The following is a 19,445-nucleotide window of genomic DNA, read 5'->3' on the forward strand; positions in this document are numbered from 1 at the left end:
AATGTTAACAATTCAGCTGTCACTATGCAAGCAAGTAAGCATGCATCGGGTCATTTGTGCAAGTGACTCGGAGGGACTCCCTTCCTCCATCTCCACTGCATACTGCCACGGTGTGTCTGGGTCATCTGCCTCCTCTTCCTCATCACCCTGTAGCTCCTCTGGCTGCTCCTGCTCCTCCTCTTCTGTCACCTGTGTATAAAAAAACACCCATTTCGCTACACATTGCTTGTGCTCCAATGTACTCTTCCTCCTCCAATTCATCCCCCACAGGGCTCATGTGGTCATGAAACCTAGGCGCCACATCTCCAGTCCCCTGAACTGCCAGATTTACCAGCATCTGTTCCAGGACATGAAGCAGTGGAATGACATTGTTCATCTCGCAGTCCTGGTGACTGACAAATAACGAGGCCTCCTCAAAGGGTCTTAGGAAAAAAAGGTGTCATTCATGAGCAGCCAGTGGCTGACATCGAAGTTACACAGTGGAGTACTCCTGTCCACTTGTATCATCAAGAAATCGTTTATGGCCTTTCTCTGTTCGTATAGTCAGTCCAACATATAGAGGGTGGAATTCCAATGGGTGGAAACGTCGCATATCAGCCTATGTTGGGGGATGCCTTTCTGCCTCTGCAACTCAAGAAGGGTATGCTTTGCGGTGTACAAGTGGCTGAAGTGCAGGAAAAGTTTCCTGGCAATTTTTAGGATGTCTTGAAGATGAGTGGAAGACTTCAGGAACCACCTGACAACCAGATTGAACACGTGTGCCATGCAGGACGCTTGGCTCAGCCCTCCTTGACGCAGCGCCTACACCATGTTCTTCCCGTTGTTGGTCACCCTGGTTCCAATTTTGAGTTGTCGCGGAGAAAGCCAGGATTTGATTTCTTGATGAAGGACACAGAGCAGTTCCTCCCCTGTGTGACTCTGTTTGCCCAGGAAAACGAGGTGCAGAACAGCATGACACCACCGTGCCCTGCACATGTGGTATGCTGGAGGGGCACTGTGAATTGTCCCTGCAGTGGAGGCTGAGGACACGGTGGAGGATGAGGAGGCAGAGGCGGACATTGACGCAAGACCAACGGTGTGAGAACATGGAGGCGGAAGCCTGGCCAAGTTGCTGGTGTGGCTGTGCAGGAACCACATTTACCCAGTGTGTCATAAAGGACATGTATTGTCCCTGACCGTAGTTACAGCTCCACATGTCGGCGATGTCGTGCACTTTGGCAGGCTCAAGGACTAGTCCCCCTTCTGTTCTACAAGTGTGTGCAGGGCTGGTACTGCCTTTTTGGCAAAGAAATGACAGCTTGGGACTCTTCATCTCATCTCGGCACAATCCATCAGTTCTCTAAAAGGTACAGAGTCCACCACTTGGAAAGGGAGGGACTGCAGCACCAGCAACTTGGCCAGGAGTACGTTCAGCTTCGGCACAGTTGGATGAGTGCATGCATACTCTTGTCTCTTGGCAATCGCTTTGGTGATTGATTGCTGACGGAATGACTGACAGGGAGTAGGAGGAGCAGGAACAGGATCATCAGGACCAGCAGATGATGGGAAGGACAGACAGCTCCCTTCGGCTGAGGTGGTGAGCCTTGACTACCTGAAACCGGAAGTGTGTCATTGGGTGATGCAGCAGTTGCTGCGGCAGGCTGGACCACCACATCAGAGCCACAGTTCTCCCAGGCCACTTTATGGTGACGCTGCATATGGTGACGCAGGGCCCGTGGTACCAACATTGGCACCCTTGCCACGCTTCACCTTCTACCCACAAATTCTACATATGGCCATGTTCACCTTATCCGGTGGCTTAACAAAAATCTGCCACACCGCCAAATAGGTGATTTTACCCCCAACACTACGCACTGACTGACTTCTACCGTCACTGCCTCCATGAACCCATGCACCACTATTTCCCAGGCAGGTAGTCTCCTGCGAAGCGGGTGGTCTACCCTGGGCACTTTGGCTCCCGACCTCCCACTGACACCATCCTGCTGTCTCCCAGCCACGCTAGCGACTTTCTGGCTCCGCTGTTGCCTCACAGGCAAGCTGCCACCCTCTTCTCCCAATGATGATGAAGCCCCTTCATCACCCGGCTCCCAAGTGCGATCAGCTACATCATCATCATTGAGTACTGTCTGCATGTCACTGATGTCCTCCTCAACCATCTCTGGGTCAGGAGCCTGACCACTCGCAACACCAGCTCCCACGCCACTCTCCTCATCACTACTTGCCTGCCTAGTGGGGGAAGCAGTGGATGTCTCCTCCACATCTTGCCTTGCCAGTAGTTGCTGACCATCTCCTAGTAGCTCGTCCTCACTTTATAGTGGTGCTGAGCCCACAGCATACAATACTTTTCTGGCTGAGGGAACAGAAAAGGACAGAGGCAGGTTAAGGACAGGTGAGGGCACAGGGCCTGCTCCTTGGCCATGCCAACTAAGGGTTGTGTCTGATGAACCCACTGAATCTTGGCTGGGGGTGTCTGATGTCACTTACAACAAAGTCAAAGATTGAGTCAACCATTCAAGAACCGCTGGGTTGCTAGTCAAGACACGACCACTAGCTGACACTGGTAGCTCAGGCATCTCGAAGTGACCCCTGCTGCCATGGCCCCTTACTCTGCTGTGACCTCTGCCTGCGCCAGAAACATTTAGGCCTCTGCCATTCCCCCGGGCAGGGCCTGGCACTTCTCTGTCTGACATACTGTGAGATCAAATAAATAAATAAAAAGGAAATTAAAACACCCCAAAAAAGTCTGTAATTTTCTCACTTCATCACACAACGACTAATAAGTAGAGTTGAGCGAACACCTGGATGTTCGGATTCGAGAAGTTCGGCCGAACTTCCCGAAAATGTTCGGGTTCGGGATCCGAACCCGATCCGAACTTCGTCCCGAACCCGAACCCCATTGGTCAATGGGGACCCGAACTTTTCGGCACTAAAACGGCTGTAAAACAGCCCAGGAAAGGGCTAGAGGGCTGCAAAAGGCAGCAACATGTAGGTAAATCCCCTGCAAACAAATGTGGATAGGGAAATGAATTAAAATAAAAATTAAATAAATAAAAATTAACCAAAATCAATTGGAGAGAGGTCCCATAGCAGAGAATCTGGCTTCCCGTCACCGACCACTGGAACAGTCCATTCTCAGATATTTAGGCCCCGGCACCCAGGCAGAGGAGAGAGGTCCCGTAACAGACAATCTGGCTTCATGTCAGCAGAGAATCAGTCTTCATGTCATAGCAGAGAATCAGGCTTCACGTCACCCACCACTGCAACAGTCCATTTTCATAAATTTAGGCCCAGCACCCAGGCAGAGGAGAGAGGTCCCGTAACAGACAATCTGGCTTCATGTCAGCAGAGAATTAGTCTGCATGTCATAGCAGAGAATCAGGCTTCACGTCAGCCACCAATGCAACAGTCCATTGTCAGATATTTAGGCCCAGCACCCAGGCAGAGGAGAGAGGTCCCGTAACAGAGGATCTGGCTTCATGTCAGCAGAGAATCAGTCTGCATGTCATAGCAGAGAATCAGGCTTCACTCAGGCACCACTGCAACAGTCCATTGTCATAAATTTAGGCCCAGCACCCAGGCAGAGGAGAGAGGTCCCGTAACAGACAATCTGGCTTCATGTCAGCAGAGAATCAGTCTTCATGTCATAGCAGAGAATCAGGCTTTACGTCACCCACCACTGCAACAGTCCATTTTCATAAATTTAGGCCCAGCACCCAGGCAGAGGAGAGAGGTCCCGTAACAGACAATCTGGCTTCATGTCAGCAGAGAATTAGTCTGCATGTCATAGCAGAGAATCAGGCTTCACGTCAGCCACCAATGCAACAGTCCATTGTCAGATATTTAGGCCCAGGCAGAGGAGAGAGGTCCCGTAACAGAGGATCTGGCTTCATGTCAGCAGAGAATCAGTCTTCATATCATAGCAGAGAATCAGGCTTCACGTCACCCACCACTGCAACAGTCCATTTTCATAAATTTAGGCCCAGCACCCAGGCAGAGGAGAGAGGTCCCGTGACAGACAATCTGGCTTCATGTCAGCAGAGAATCAGTCTTCATGTCATAGCAGAGAATCAGGCTTCACGTCAGCCACCAATGCAACAGTCCATTGTCAGATATTTAGGCCCAGCACCCAGGCAGAGGAGAGAGGTCCCGTAACAGAGGATCTGACTTCATGTCAGCAGAGAATCAGTCTTCATATCATAGCAGAGAATCAGGCTTCACGTCACCCACCACTGCAACAGTCCATTTTCATAAATTTAGGCCCAGCACCCAGGCAGAGGAGAGAGGTCCCGTAACAGACAATCTGGCTTCATGTCAGCAGAGAATCAGTCTTCATGTCATAGCAGAGAATCAGGCTTCACGTCACCCACCACTGCAACAGTCCATTTTCATAAATTTAGGCCCAGCACCCTGGCAGAGGAGAGAGGTCCCGTAACAGACAATCTGGCTTCATGTCAGCAGAGAATTAGTCTGCATGTCATAGCAGAGAATCAAGCTTCACGTCAGCTACCAATGCAACAGTCCATTGTCAGATATTTAGGCCCAGCACCCAGGCAGAGGAGAGAGGTCCCGTAACAGACAATATGGCTTCATGTCAGCAGAGAATCAGTCTTCATGTCATAGCAGAGAATCAGTCTTCATGTCATAGCAGAGAATCAGGCTTCACGTCACCCACCACTGTAAGAGTCCATTTTCATAAATTTAGGCCCAGCACCCAGGCAGAGGAGAGGGGTCCCGTAACAGACAATCTGGCTACATGTCAGCAGAGAATCAGTCTTCATGTCATAGCAGAGAATCAGTCTTCATGTCATAGCAGAGAATCAGGCTTCACGTCACCCACCACTGTAAGAGTCCATTTTCATAAATTTAGGCCCAGCACCCAGGCAGAGGAGAGAGGTCCCGTAACAGAGAATCTGGCTTCATGTCAGCAGAGAATTAGTCTGCATGTCATAGCAGAGAATCAGGCTTCACGTCACCCAACATTGGAACAGTCCATTGGCATATATTTAGGCCCCGGCACCCAGACAGAGGAGAGGTTCATTCAACTTTGGGTAGCCTCGCAATATAATGGTAAAATGAAAATAAAAATAGGATTGAATGAGGAAGTGCCCTGGAGTCCAATAATATATGGTTAAGGGGAGGTAGTTAATGTCTAATCTGGACCAGGGACGGACAGGTCCTGTGGGATCCATGCCTGGTTCATTTTTATGAACGTCAGCTTGTCCACATTGGCTGAAGACAGGCGGCAGCGTTTGTCTGTAATGACGCCCCCTGCCGTGCTGAATACACGTTCAGACAAAACGCTGGCCGCCGGGCAGGCCAGCACCTCCAAGGCATAAAAGGCTAGCTCTGGCCACGTGGACATTTTAGAGACCCAGAAGTTGAATGGGGCCGAACCATCAGTCAGTACGTGGAGGGGTGTGCACACGTACTGTTCCACCATGTTAGTGAAATGTTGCCTCCTGCTAACACGTTGCGTATCAGGTGGTGGTGCAGTTAGCTGTGGCGTGTTGACAAAAGTTTTCCACATCTCTGCCATGCTAACCCTGCCCTCAGAGGAGCTGGCCGTGACACAGCTGCCTTGGCGACCTCTTGCTCCTCCTCTGCCTTGGCCTTGGGCTTCCACTTGTTCCCCTGTGACATTTGGGAATGCTCTCAGTAGCGCGTCTACCAACGTGCGCTTGTACTCGCGCATCTTCCTATCACGCTCCAGTGCAGGAAGTAAGGTGGGCACATTGTCTTTGTAGCGTGGATCCAGCAGGGTGGCAACCCAGTAGTCCGCACAGGTTAAAATGTGGGCAACTCTGCTGTCGTTGCGCAGGCACTGCAGCATGTAGTCGCTCATGTGTGCCAGGCTGCCCAGGGGTAAGGACAAGCTGTCCTCTGTGGGAGGCGTATCGTCATTGTCCTGCCTTTCCCCACAGCCACGCACCAGTGATGGACCCGAGCTGCGTTGGGTGCCACCCCGCTGTGACCATGCTTCATCCTCATCCTCCTCCACCTCCTCCTCATCCTCGTCCTCCTCGTCCTCCAGTAGTGGGCCCTGTCTGGCCACATTTGTACCTGGCCTCTTCTGTTGCCAAAAACCTCCCTCTGAGTCACTTCGAAGAGACTGGCCTGAAAGTGCTAAAAATGACCCCTCTTCCTACTCCTCCTCCTCCTCCTCCTCCTGGGCCACCTCCTCTTCCATCATCACCCTAAGTGTTTTCTCAAGGAGACATAGAAGTGGTATTGTAACGCTGATAACGGCGTCATCGCCACTGGCCATGTTGGTGGAGTACTCGAAACAGCGCAACAGGGCACACAGGTCTCGCATGGAGGCCCAGTCATTGGTGGTGAAGTGGTGCTGTTCTGTAGTGCGACTGACCTGTGCGTGCTGCAGCTGAAACTCCACTATGGCCTGCTGCTGCTCGCACAGTCTGTCCAGCATGTGCAAGGTGGAGTTCCACCTGGTGGGCACGTCGCATATGAGGCGGTGAGCGGGAAGGCCGAAGTTACGCTGTAGCGCAGACAGGCGAGCAGCAGCAGGATGTGAACGCCGGAAGCGCGAACAGACGGCCCGCACTTTATGCAGCAGCTCTGACATGTCGGGGTAGTTGTGAATGAACTTCTGCACCACCAAATTCAGCACATGCGCCAAGCAAGGGATGTGCGTCAAATTGGCTAGTCCCAGAGCTGCAACGAGATTTCGCCCATTATCACACACCACCAGGCCGGGCTTGAGGCTCACCGGCAGCAACCACTCGTCGGTCTGTTGTTCTATACCCCGCCACAACTCCTGTGCGGTGTGGGGCCTGTCCCCCAAACATATGAGTTTCAGAATGGCCTGCTGACGTTTACCCCGGGCTGTGCTGAAGTTGGTGGTGAAGGTGTGTGGCTGACTGGATGAGCAGGTGGAAGAAGAGGAGGAGGAAGCCGAGAAGGAGGAGGTGGCAACAGGAGGCAAAGAATGTTGCCCTGCGATCCTTGGCGGCGGAAGGACGTGCGCTAAACAGCTCTCCGCCTGGGGCCCAGCTGCCACTACATTTACCCAGTGTGCAGTTAGGGAGATATAGCGTCCCTGGCCGTGCTTACTGGTCCACGTATCTGTGGTTAGGTGGAGCTTGCCACAGATGGCGTTGCGCAGTGCACACTTGATTTTATTGGATACTTGGTTGTGCAGGGAAGGCACGGCTCTCTTGGAGAAGTAGTGGCGGCTGGGAACAACATACTGTGGGACAGCAAGCGACATGAGCTGTTTGAAGCTGTCTGTGTCCACCAGCCTAAATGACAGCATTTCATAGGCCAGTAGTTTAGAAATGCTGGCATTCAGGGCCAGGGATCGAGGGTGGCTAGGTGGGAATTTACGCTTTCTCTCAAATGTTTGTGAGATGGAGAGCTGAACGCTGCCGTGTGACATGGTTGAGACGCTTGGTGACGGAGGTGGTGGTGGTGTTGGTGTTACATCCCCTGTTTGCTGGGCGGCAGGTGCCAACGTTCCTCCAGAGGCAGAGGAAGAGGCCGAGGCGGCAGCAGCAGAAGAGGTAGCAGGGGGAGCCTGAGTGACTTCCTTGGTTTTAAGGTGTTTACTCCACTGCAGTTCATGCTTTGCATGCAGGTGCCTGGTCATGCAGGTTGTGCTCAGGTTCAGAACGTTAATGCCTCGCTTCAGGCTCTGATGGCACAGCGTGCAAACCACTCGGGTCTTGTCGTCAGCACATTGTTTGAAGAAGTGCCATGCCAGGGAACTCCTTGAAGCTGCCTTTGGGGTGCTCGGTCCCAGATGGCGGCGGTCAGTAGCAGGCGGAGTCTCTTGGCGGCGGGTGTTCTGCTTTTGCCCACTGCTCCCTCTTTTGCTACGCTGTTGGCTCGGTCTCACCACTGCCTCTTCCTCCGAACTGTGAAAGTCAGTGGCACGACCTTCATTCCATGTGGGGTCTAGGACCTCATCGTCCCCTGCATCGTCTTCCACCCAGTCTTGATCCCTGACCTCCTGTTCAGTCTGCACACTGCAGAAAGACGCAGCAGTTGGCACCTGTGTTTCGTCATCATCAGAGACATGCTGAGGTGGTATTCCCATGTCCTCATCATCAGGAAACATAAGTGGTTGTGCGTCAGTGCATTCTATGTCTTTCACCGCTGGGGAAGGGCTAGGTGGATGCCCTTGGGAAACCCTGCCAGCGGAGTCTTCAAACAGCATAAGAGACTGCTGCATAACTTGAGGCTGAGACAGTTTCCCTGGTATGCATGGGGGTGATGTGACAGACTGATGGGGTTGGTTTTCAGGCGCCATCTGTGCGCTTTCTGCAGAAGACTGGGTGGGAGATAATGTTAACGTGCTGGATCCACTGTCGGCCACCCAATTGACTAATGCCTGTACCTGCTCAGGCCTTACCATCCTTAGAACGGCATTGGGCCCCACCATATATCGCTGTAAATTCTGGCGGCTACTGGGACCTGAGGTAGTTGGTACACTAGGACGTGTGGATGTGGCAGAACGGCCACGTCCTCTCCCAGCACCAGAGGGTCCACTAACACCACCACGACCATGTCCACGTCCGCGTCCCTTACTAGATGTTTTCCTCATTGTTATGGTTCACCACAACAACAAAAATATTATTTGGCCCAATGTATTGTATTTAAATTCAGCGGGATATAAATTTGAGGCCTAGTATTTAGGCGCTGGGTGACCGGTATGGATTTAGTGACAGAATTAGACTGGGATATGGCCAAAAAATAACCACACTATTGCTGGTTAAATGCACTTGGTGTGACAGCTTGACCAACCACACTACTGAGGGTTAAATGCACTTGGTGACGGGCGCAGCTTGCCCCTGATGTAGTATATGGCCAAAAAATGAACAGACTATTGCTGGTTAAATGCACTTGGTGTGACAGCTTCACGCTGATGTAGGCTTTAGCCAAAAAACAACCTCACCATTGAGGGTTAAATGCACTTGGTGACAGGCGCAGCTTGCCCCTGATGTAGTATATGGCCAAAAAATGAACAGACTATTGCTGGTTAAATGCACTTGGTGTCACAGCTTGACCAACCACACTACTGAGGGTTAAATGCACTTGGTGACAGGCGCAGCTTGCCCCTGATGTAGTATATGGCCAAAAAATGAACAGACTATTGCTGGTTAAATGCACTTGGTGTGACAGCTTCACCCTGATGTAGGCTTTAGCCAAAAAAACAACCACACCATTGAGGGTTAAATGCACTTGGTGACAGGCGCAGCTTGCCCCTGATTATATGGCCAAAAAATAAACAGACTATTGCTGGTTAAATGCACTTGGTGTGACAGCTTCACCCTGATGTAGGCTTTAGCCAAAAAACAACCACACCATTGAGGGTTAAATGCACTTGGTCGCAGCTTGGATGCACTTGGTCGCAGCACCGCACAAGACACAAAATGGCCGCCGATCACCCCAGAAAAAAGTGACTGACAAACGGTCTGGGCAGCCTAAAAACAGTGAGCAATTGAATTTCAGCAGCTCAATGACGCACAGCTGCAGATTGATCGATTAATCAAGTCCTTTGGAGGAGTTAATCTGCCTAATCTCGCCCTACTGTCGCAGCCGCAACCTCTCCCTACGCTAATCAGAGCAGAGTGACGGGCGGCGCTATGTGACTCCAGCTTAAATAGAGGCTGGGTCACATGGTGCTCTGGCCAATCACAGCCATGCCAATAGTAGGCATGGCTGTGACGGCCTCTTGGGGCAAGTAGTATGACGCTTGTTGATTGGCTGCTTTGCAGCCTTTCAAAAAGCGCCAAGAAAGCGTCACAAAAGCGCCAAGAAAGCGACGAACACCGAACCCGAACCCAGACTTTTACGAAAATGTCCGGGTTCGGGTCCGTGTCACGGACACCCCAAAATTTGGTACGAACCCGAACTATACAGTTCGAGTTCGCTCATCCCTACTAATAAGCCCTTTTTTCCCACTAATACAAGCCAAAAATACTTTAGAACATATAACTGCACCGCACAAGGGCAAATAAGATGTATAAATATTTCCTTGTAATAAACCCTGTTAATGGCTGTATCACGCAGCACTTGCTGACCAATAACAAGTACGGTTTGCTGGAATTACAGAGCTGTATAATGGCAATTTGGGTCCCCAGTCAGTGCAGCAAGGTGTAATAGGATTGTTCCTATTACCCAGCGGTGTGAATATGCACAAAGAAAGTCCAGCTCACCCAAACATCCAAAACACCCGCGTGCGCGGAAAAGGCTGGTGAGCCTATATATCCTTGATATGAAAGTAAACGAAGTTCCAGCACTCACGATTTCTTGGCAGCTAAAATCTTCGTCTTTTATTCAGGCAGTAAACAAAAATAGACAGGACATCCACCCACAAGTGCAGCAAACATGACACGTTTCGAACAGAAGTTCCTTATCTTAACTATGAACAGTGTCTCCTCTGGTGGTTTTATACTAGTTTGAGAACAATTAATCCACCTCCACCTGGAGGGTGGGGGAATGGAGGAGGAGAAAAGCCATTTAACCTCTTGCTCCCCAGATAAGGCACTGTTCATATGTTTTACAATGCAAAAAAATTACGCATCCATATAAAGTCACTGTTTTTTACATAAATATAAAGCGAAATTTACCACAAATAAAGCAGTGAACATACTTAAAAATGCAATAAAGTATCAAATGTCAAAATGAGAGTAGAATACAACACCAGGTATACATAAATAAAAAACTTAATTAGTATAAAGTCGTATGTGTTGGTATTGTATATACTGATCTCAACATAAAACCTTATATCTCTATTACCATTTTGGAGGAATGGAGATGGAATAGATAGAGGAGGAAGGGGAGAGAAGAATGGAAATATCGAGTTAAAAAAAGTGCATAAACTCGTTTTTCATATTGAGGCCATTTGGATGTCTGGTATTCAACCTGAAAATCCAAAAGGCCTCTCGAAGTCTCACCAATCGTTTGAGATCTCCTCCTCTTTTAAGTAGTCTCACTTGTTCGATTGCAAAAGCCTTGAAATTTCGCACTTGTCGTTCAGGTTTACAAATAAAATGTTTTGCCGCATTGGATGTGTTCACACTGTGCAGATTTTTTATGTAGTTGAGATGCTCCAAAATTCTAACTTTGAATTTTCTAGTGGTGCATCCCACAATGATCATGTCACAGGCTACACATTTAATGACATATATCACCCCTATTGACTTACAATTAATATATGATTTAATCGGATATGTGTGAGAATTATTCGCATCATGGAAGGATTTCATATTCACTACATATGTAAAAGTGCGGCAGCACGAGCCTCCGCACCTAGTAAAACCTTTGTATATGAGCCAAGGATCCTTTTTATGTTTAACCCGTTGTATATACATAGAGGGGGCTAGGTCATTTCCTATGGTTCTTGATCTTCTTGACACAATTCTACAGCCTTGTTTCAGCATACAGTGCAGTACTTTATCATCATAAAGAATAGGCAAATACTTTTTAATTGTTTGTTGGATTACTTTAAACTGCTTGCTGTATGTTAGAACAAATGTAGGTATGCTTTCATTACTGGCTTTTTTCTCGATTTTTGGTGTTTGTTTGTAAGTTCTTTTCTTTTTGCTTTCTTTTCTATCTCCACTGGCAGGAGGGGTAGAGGTTAAAAATAGTAGTTCCTCTCTACTTTTATTCTTAGTTATAGCTAAACCTCTAGATATCATCCATTTTGGATATGCTCTCCGTACTAATCTACTTTCAATAATCTGAGCTTCCCTTTCGAAAGCCACTGGGGTACTGCAATTTCTGTAGGCACATGTGAATTCTCCCACAGGGATTGATTTTATCTTATGGGCAGGGTGATGGCTATCTGCACGTAGTAGTGTGTTTCCTGTTATTTCTTTACGAAAAGTTTTCGTTTGTATAATCTGATCCGGTATTCCCGAAAGTGTAAGATCAAGGAAATTAATATGTTCGGGATGCTCACTATATGTGAATTTTAAGTTGTACGGATTATTTTCGAGATATTGCATGAAGTGTTGTATGGCAGGTACATCGCCGCTCCATGTTAGGAGCATATCGTCGATGTACCTGCCATACCAGACCACATGCTCTACAAATGGATTTTTGATATTATAAACATATCCTTCCTCCCAGTAAGACATAGTCAAGTTAGCCAAGGAAGGTGAGTATTTTGCACCCATTGACACACCTGAGATTTGTACATAATATGTAGAATTTAACAAGAAATAATTGTGAGACATGAGAAATTGAGTAACAGCCAAAGTGTGAACACATCCAATGCGGCAAAACATTTTATTTGTAAACATGAACGCCAAGTGCGAAATTTCAAGGCTTTTGCAATCTAACAAGTGAGACTACCTAAAAGAGGAGGAGATCTCAAACGATTGGTGAGACTTCGAGAGGCCTTTTGGATTTTCAGGTTGAATACCAGACATCCAAATGGCCTCAATATGAAAAACGAGTTTATGCACTTTTTTTAACTCGATATTTCCATTCTTCTCTCCCCTTCCCCCTCTATCTATTCCATCTCCATTCCTCCAAAATGGTAATAGAGATATAAGGTTTTATGTTGAGATCAGTATATACAATATTATTACTATTTACGACAAACACATTGTCCACAAATGTCCAGGCGTACACCAGACCATCGAAGTGATTGGCCAATGTATATATTAAAAATAGCCCTAAACTGCAAATCCTAAGACTAGGCCCTAAGCCCAGGGGCTTAGGGCCTAGTCTTAGGATTTGCAGTTTAGGGCTATTTTTAATATATACATTGGCCAATCACTTCGATGGTCTGGTGTACGCCTGGACATTTGTGGACATTTGTGGACAATGTGTTTGTCGTAAATAGTAATAAAGTTGATTTATATTTTTTGTTAGTGTTATGTTGTAGCTGGACCACAATAATTCTGAATACTTAACCCATTATATATACGTATATCCTATATTGCTGGATGTTTATCAGTATATACAATAGCAACACATACGACTTTATACTAATCAAGTTTTTTATTTATGTATACCTGGTGTTGTATTCTACTCTCATTTCAACATTTGATACTTTATTGCATTTTTAAGTATGTTCACTGCTTTATTTGTGGTAAATTTCACTTTATATTTATGTAAAAAACTGTGGCTTTATATGGATGCGTAATTTATTTGCATTGTAAAACATATGAACAGTGCCTTATCTGGGGAGCAAGAGGTTAAATTGCTTTTCTCCTCCTCCATTCCCCCACCCTCCAGGTGGAGGTGGAATAATTGTTCTCAAACTAGGAAAAAACCACCAGAGGAGACACTGTTCATAGTTAAGATTAAGAACTTCGGTTCGAAACGCGTCAAGTTTGCTGCACTTGTGGGTGGATGTCCTGTCTATTTTTGTTTACGGCCTGAATAAAAGATGAAGATTTTAGCTGCCAAGAAATCGTGAGTGCTGGAACTTAATTTACATTCCTATTACCCAGTCTGTAACCTACCTTACTGAACCTCCCCTTTCCTTTCCCTACACCTTGAATAATCTTTCTCTGCACTTTGCACTAAATCATTTTTTTTTAAGCACAATGAAGTCTTTCCTAGCACTGTCCCTAGAGGCTGCTGACGTCTCTCCCTGCACTAAGTACACTGGAAAATGGCTGAATCCAAGATGGCTGAGGCTATTTACAGGGCTGTGACAACACAGGACTGGCTGCTGATTGGATGCATGCATGGCATTGTTGGTGATCCCTTGTTCCCAGAGTTCCTTGCTCCATGTCCTCGCACATGCAGCAGCCATTAAAAAATTAGATTCGTTACCACAAAGCGGGAGGAAATTCGGATTCGGTGCAATTTGAATTTTTCCTGAAATTCGGATTGAATTCCACTTCGTCAACTTCGATTCGCTCATCTCTAATCATGTCAAATGGTCACTTGGCACAAGGGGTGGAGGTCACCGCTGCGGCCATTAATTGGCTGCAACAGCATCAAACTGGAAGTTTACATTCGGGGACCCAAGCAGATCAGCGGAGGCCATAGAGGGAAGGATCCAAGAGCCAGAATCGGAAAGCAGTTAAGTATGCTTCCTTTTGCAGGTCTGCCTAGGAGGAGGAGTTTGTAAAAAAAAAAAAAAACCTTTATGGGACAGCCTGCCACACAAGAAGACACTGGTATTATAAATTGTATGTGATAGATGTGGTGTTACATGAATAGTATTATTCTCGCTGATTGCTAATTTATGTAATTTATGGTAACTTAAAGTAGACCTGGAAAAAAAAACTAAAAGTGGCCTTGTGTTATAGGTGGGTCCAAATTGACAGAAGGTGGGCAACACAAGTAGATACATGAAGCTCTAGTATACAGGGCCAGCAATACTCTAGTGCAGCACAAAATACCACCACAGCAGTACCAAATCCCACAGTGCAGTACAAGATACTGTCACCCTCACCACAGTATTCTGTATCACTGTTCTGAGAATGACAATACAGTTAAATTCAGAAGAGCACCTGTGGACAGGTTGGTCATTTGCATCAGTACCTCATACTCCTACATGAATTAATGCTGAGAGCATCTGGTCATTATGTACCCAGCCTGTGGCCTTGAGGAGGACTCAGGCAGCCCTCTGGTTGTTGGACCACCAGGAAATTTAGCTCTAGGGTCTTTAGCCAGTCTGTTATTGTATGTCACCCAAGTTTTCAAACTAACACTGGAACCCATTGAGAAGACTTCTGAGCACACACATAATAGAGAGAAGTCCTAAGCATGCGCTCACGAGTCCTCTCAATGTATTCTAGTGGCAGTTTGTTAGAGAGAAAACAGGGTTGAGTATGGACACATCAATTGGCGAGCAGGAGCATATAGGAGCAGTCCTATTCTTATAGTACTGCATATGATAGGACTAGAGGGGGGTAGGTAACATATCCCCTTTAAGAGTTTAATCTAATATTGTTTGCACGATTCCACTTTTAAGACTTGCTAGGATAATATTGGTCCAGAGAGGTGGTCAGGAGTTGAGAGGAGAGAGTTTATAAAATTAGTTTTGTTTCGAATCAGCCAAGAAGCTCTCTCTTTATATACCGAAAAACAAATCAGATTTAAAAAATAAAAAAATCTGTCAGGAGAACTGATTAGAATCAAAATTCTATCTCTAGTCAGGAGCAAGTCTGTCAGTATTTTAAGACTTAGAAAATGTGATGCTATTTTAAAGGACATTCACTCACAATGTAAAAATGGCCAAATTCTAGCACACAAAAAGTTAAAGATTAAGTTTGGTAATTACATCTCTTTTATCTACAGAAATACAGTATTTGCATTTTCTATTCAGGTGTAGCAGCCAGTTTTACAAAACTATTGAAAATTGTCTTCTCAGAAACTGACCTTCAGGTCTAGTCCAATACATGGATGAAGCGGGGATTTAATGTTCTCAGCATTATGTGGAAATTTTTGGAACTCTTCCTTTCTCATAGTCCATGTGCATATGGGTTGGATAGATGGTTAGGTGTCTCAGTGACTTTCCATGTTCTAGGGGTTGTCTTCGAGATAGGCTATAAATATCTGATTGTCTGGAGTCCGACACCCTGCACCCTTGCCGCTCCAACGGTAGAAGACAGCACCCAAACTATACAGCAGCATCCATTATGTACAGAGTTCGTTACCATCCATTTCTATGTAGTCACCAGCTACATCCACTACACAGTGTCATTCTGGCACTCACTTCTACTGCAAGAGCTACTCCAAGGGGTCAGGGTGTCAAACTCCGGTATCCAGGATTTTACTATTGATGGCCTCCTGAGGATAGGCCAACAATAGTGAAATCTTGTACTGTTCCTTTAATGAGATATCTTCCTAACTCTGGTGACAATGATGGTATGATCTCATTTAGCAGCTGCCTAAAAAAACACCTCCATGTGCCATGGCCATGCTTTTCAAATGGATAATTAATGACAGAGCTATTAGGCCTGTAGTACCACAGCTGTATGTGCAGAAAAAACTCTGGTATTACATGCAAAATTTCCCGGCCAAAAAAACAACGTAGTTTAAAAGTCCCTCCAATGTGGTTTTTAGATGTGTGTGCTCACTGGGACCATTACCTTAGATAGCTGGTCAAAACATGTGATGCAACAAATTTTGAAGACAATCACCCTCCCAAGTCCAAATCCGGGCATATTTATGTCATAGAAGGGGTCCTCATCTTAGGTTGTCCATGGAATTGAAAGCTAGGAGACTCCACCTATCATCCATTTAAATGATATCCTAGATGCTTACATTTTAGCACCATATAATGCTCCCTCCTTACATTATTTGTAGCGCTGATCGAAGTCTGTAAAGACCTTGCATATCCTGGAGCCATCTGGAATTGATAAGGCACAGACTGTCTCTAACAGTCATCTCGCTTCTCTTGCAGCTGCATGTTCTCGGCAGAACTGCAGACACATTAAGAAAAATGTGTGCAGTTATTTGAGGACCATCCTTCCATATAAAGACAATAAATTAAATTAATACTCAATACAAGAACTCGTCACACCAAACGTAAACAACAATATAATTTTATTTTATTTTATTTTTACATTGCAAGAGCCACAAGCACAACTACTCTCAAGCCGGCATAGAAAAATAGTAGTACAGTATAAGCACTGTTGACCCGCTTATTACTTCTAAGCCGTTATGATACAGTATATATATATGCTACTTAGAACCAGTCCGTAATAAGTTGTCACAGTGACTTAAAGCATTACATTCAAATGTTATAGAAGCAAAGAGTAAAATATTACATGACAATGTATGGTACATAATTTTTTTTTGTTACAATTTTTTGAGCCCTTTCAATGACAAAAACATTTTGCCTGACACATTTTACCTTGTATTTGTGTCACTGGCTGAAAATTGACTTTCAATAATGTTACTTACAAATGTTCATGGCTCACGCTGTTGGTCCCCGCTCACTGCTGACATTTACCATTGAGAAACACTCCAGGCACTGCGATTAGGAGCTTATTTTCTCCTTGAGAGTCAAATAGTCCATAACAGAATAGATTATGAAAGTGTTCCTCTTTTTTGTCTGACATTTCTAACTTTAAATGCCTCGGGGTTATGATAATCTAATCGCTCTCCTGTGAGGCACATCAATTGCCATTTCCGTATAATGTGAAAAGTACAGTAGGTGATATTGCCATTTGCAAACATTTTTGTACTTTAAAAGTGGATAGAGTTTTCCCGAATCTCTCAGTCAGTTCAAAACATGGACAAACTGATTATATGGGTTGTACACTGAGATCAAATGTCTAATATATGGGATATAATAGGTTATTAAAAAGAATCATTACTCACCTCACAGATCCCCCACTTATCCGACACTTTCCAGGCCCTCCCTGGTCTATACTTTCTGGTCCTAACACAGGAAATGGATTGAGATACCTGCCAGTAACTGGCTGAGGAGATTAACCTCTGTGGCCAGTTATTAGCAGCACGGTGGCTCAGTGGTTAGCACTGTTGTCTTGCAGCGCTGGGGTCCTAGGTTTGAATTCGACCAAGGGCAACATCTACATAGAGTTTGTATGTTCTCCCTGTGTTTGCGTGGGTTTCCTCCGGGTACTCCAGTTTCCTTCCACACTCCAAAGACATATTGATAGGGACCTTAGATTGTGAGCCCCATTGGGGACAGCCTGATGCTAATGTCTGTAGAGTGCTGTGGAATATAGTAGCGCTATATAAGTGCGTATAATAAATAATAAATAAATTAGCTGAGAAGGCATCAGCAAGCATTTTCTGATGAGGAAGTGAAGACCAATGTAAACCTGCTAAGTCTTGGAACGGCAGCAACAGAGATTCAGTGAGGTGAGTAAAACTACATAATTTGTTTAAATCAATTGTGCCTAATATATAAAAAAATAGAATTTTTCTGACAAACCTATTTAAATATTAAAAAAGTGTCCTAAAGCCAAACTCAACAGGATGTGCACACAGAAGATAAACAAGGTGATGAGCTATAAACCTTGATTATCATCACGGAATGCCAAAATGATTGATAGCTAGATATGGGCATGGTATAAAAGTCTTATCAATGGGAGTCCAATGGTGGGGATCCCTATATGCCCTAAGAAGGTGTGTGAGCACAGTCAACTATTTTTATGGTCACCTTTCTGTCAAAAACAAAGACTGGGCAAAACCATTTTGAGGATCGGTAAACAACCATCAATGAGATTTTAAAGAGGGTTAGCGCTCAGCTATTTGTCAGTCTCATAGAGAGTAAATGGTGTGGCAGTGCACCCGTTCAACCTGCTGATCCATTAATTTGGAGCAATGGGACCGTCATTTTCATGATCGTGGTCAAAACCTTTGGATAGGAGATTTTTGTTATTATTGTGAGCAAACCCCCAGATCCATCCAATTTTTTATTTGTACAGATTGTAATAGGCCACCCATAGAAGTCAAAGCCAATGCCTTAGATTTTTTTATGGAAAATGTTCTTTAGATTCTGTTGCATGCTCCATCAGATGACATACTAGAGATGTATACTCCCCTTGTGGCATTCCTCCTATGAAATAATTTCAATATATATCACTGCACCATACAGAGACATCATATGATGGAACACAGTTCCTAAAAATCTGTGGTACTGGTTCATAGGGACTCTGTGTACCTCCATAAGGCTCCGTGATCTGCCGTGTTCATGTCTTACTACTATCCAGTCAATATTTCCTTAAAATCAATCATGGAAAAACTAAATTTTAGGGCCATGTGCTTGAAACAAAGTCCCTATTGTCTGTATGCTCCTCCTTTTGACACCATATTTTGTTAAATGTCAGTCGATAGCTCATGGGGTGATTTTTTATTTAGGTCTGAATCTCACAATAAAAACATCTTCATGGCTCTGTGGGAGTTTGAAGGCATATGGAGGCACAATAGGGTCCCATAGACTTCTATTGGTGACATATTATGGCAGTATTTAGAAAATAATAGGACTCCTTTAATAAAGATAATATACAGACGTGGACAAAATTGTTGGTACCCTTTGGTCAATGAAAGAAAAAGTCACAATGGTCACAGAAATAACTTTAATCTGACAAAAGTAATAATAAATTAAAATTCTATAAATGTTAACCAATGAAAGTCAGACATTGTTTTTCAACCATGCTTCAACAGAATTATGTAAAAAAATAAACTCATGAAACAGGCATGGACAAAAATGATGGTACCCCTAGAAAACACAGAACATAATGTGACCAAAGGGACATGTTAATTCAAGGTGTGTCCACTAATTAGCATCACAGGTGTCTACAACCTTGTAATCAGCCATTGGGCCTATATATATGGCTCCAGGTAATCACTGTGTTGTTTGGTGATATGGTGTGTACCACACTCGACATGGACCAGAGGAAGCAAAGGAAAGAGCTGTCTCAAGAGATCAGAAAGAAAATTATAGACAAGCATGTTAAAGGTAAAGGCTATAAGACCATCTCCAAGCAACTAGATGTTCCTGTGAGTACAGTTGCACATATTATTCA

The sequence above is a fragment of the Bufo gargarizans genome, chromosome 5, assembly GCF_014858855.1.
Source record: "Bufo gargarizans isolate SCDJY-AF-19 chromosome 5, ASM1485885v1, whole genome shotgun sequence".
Classification (NCBI taxonomy): domain Eukaryota; kingdom Metazoa; phylum Chordata; class Amphibia; order Anura; family Bufonidae; genus Bufo; species Bufo gargarizans.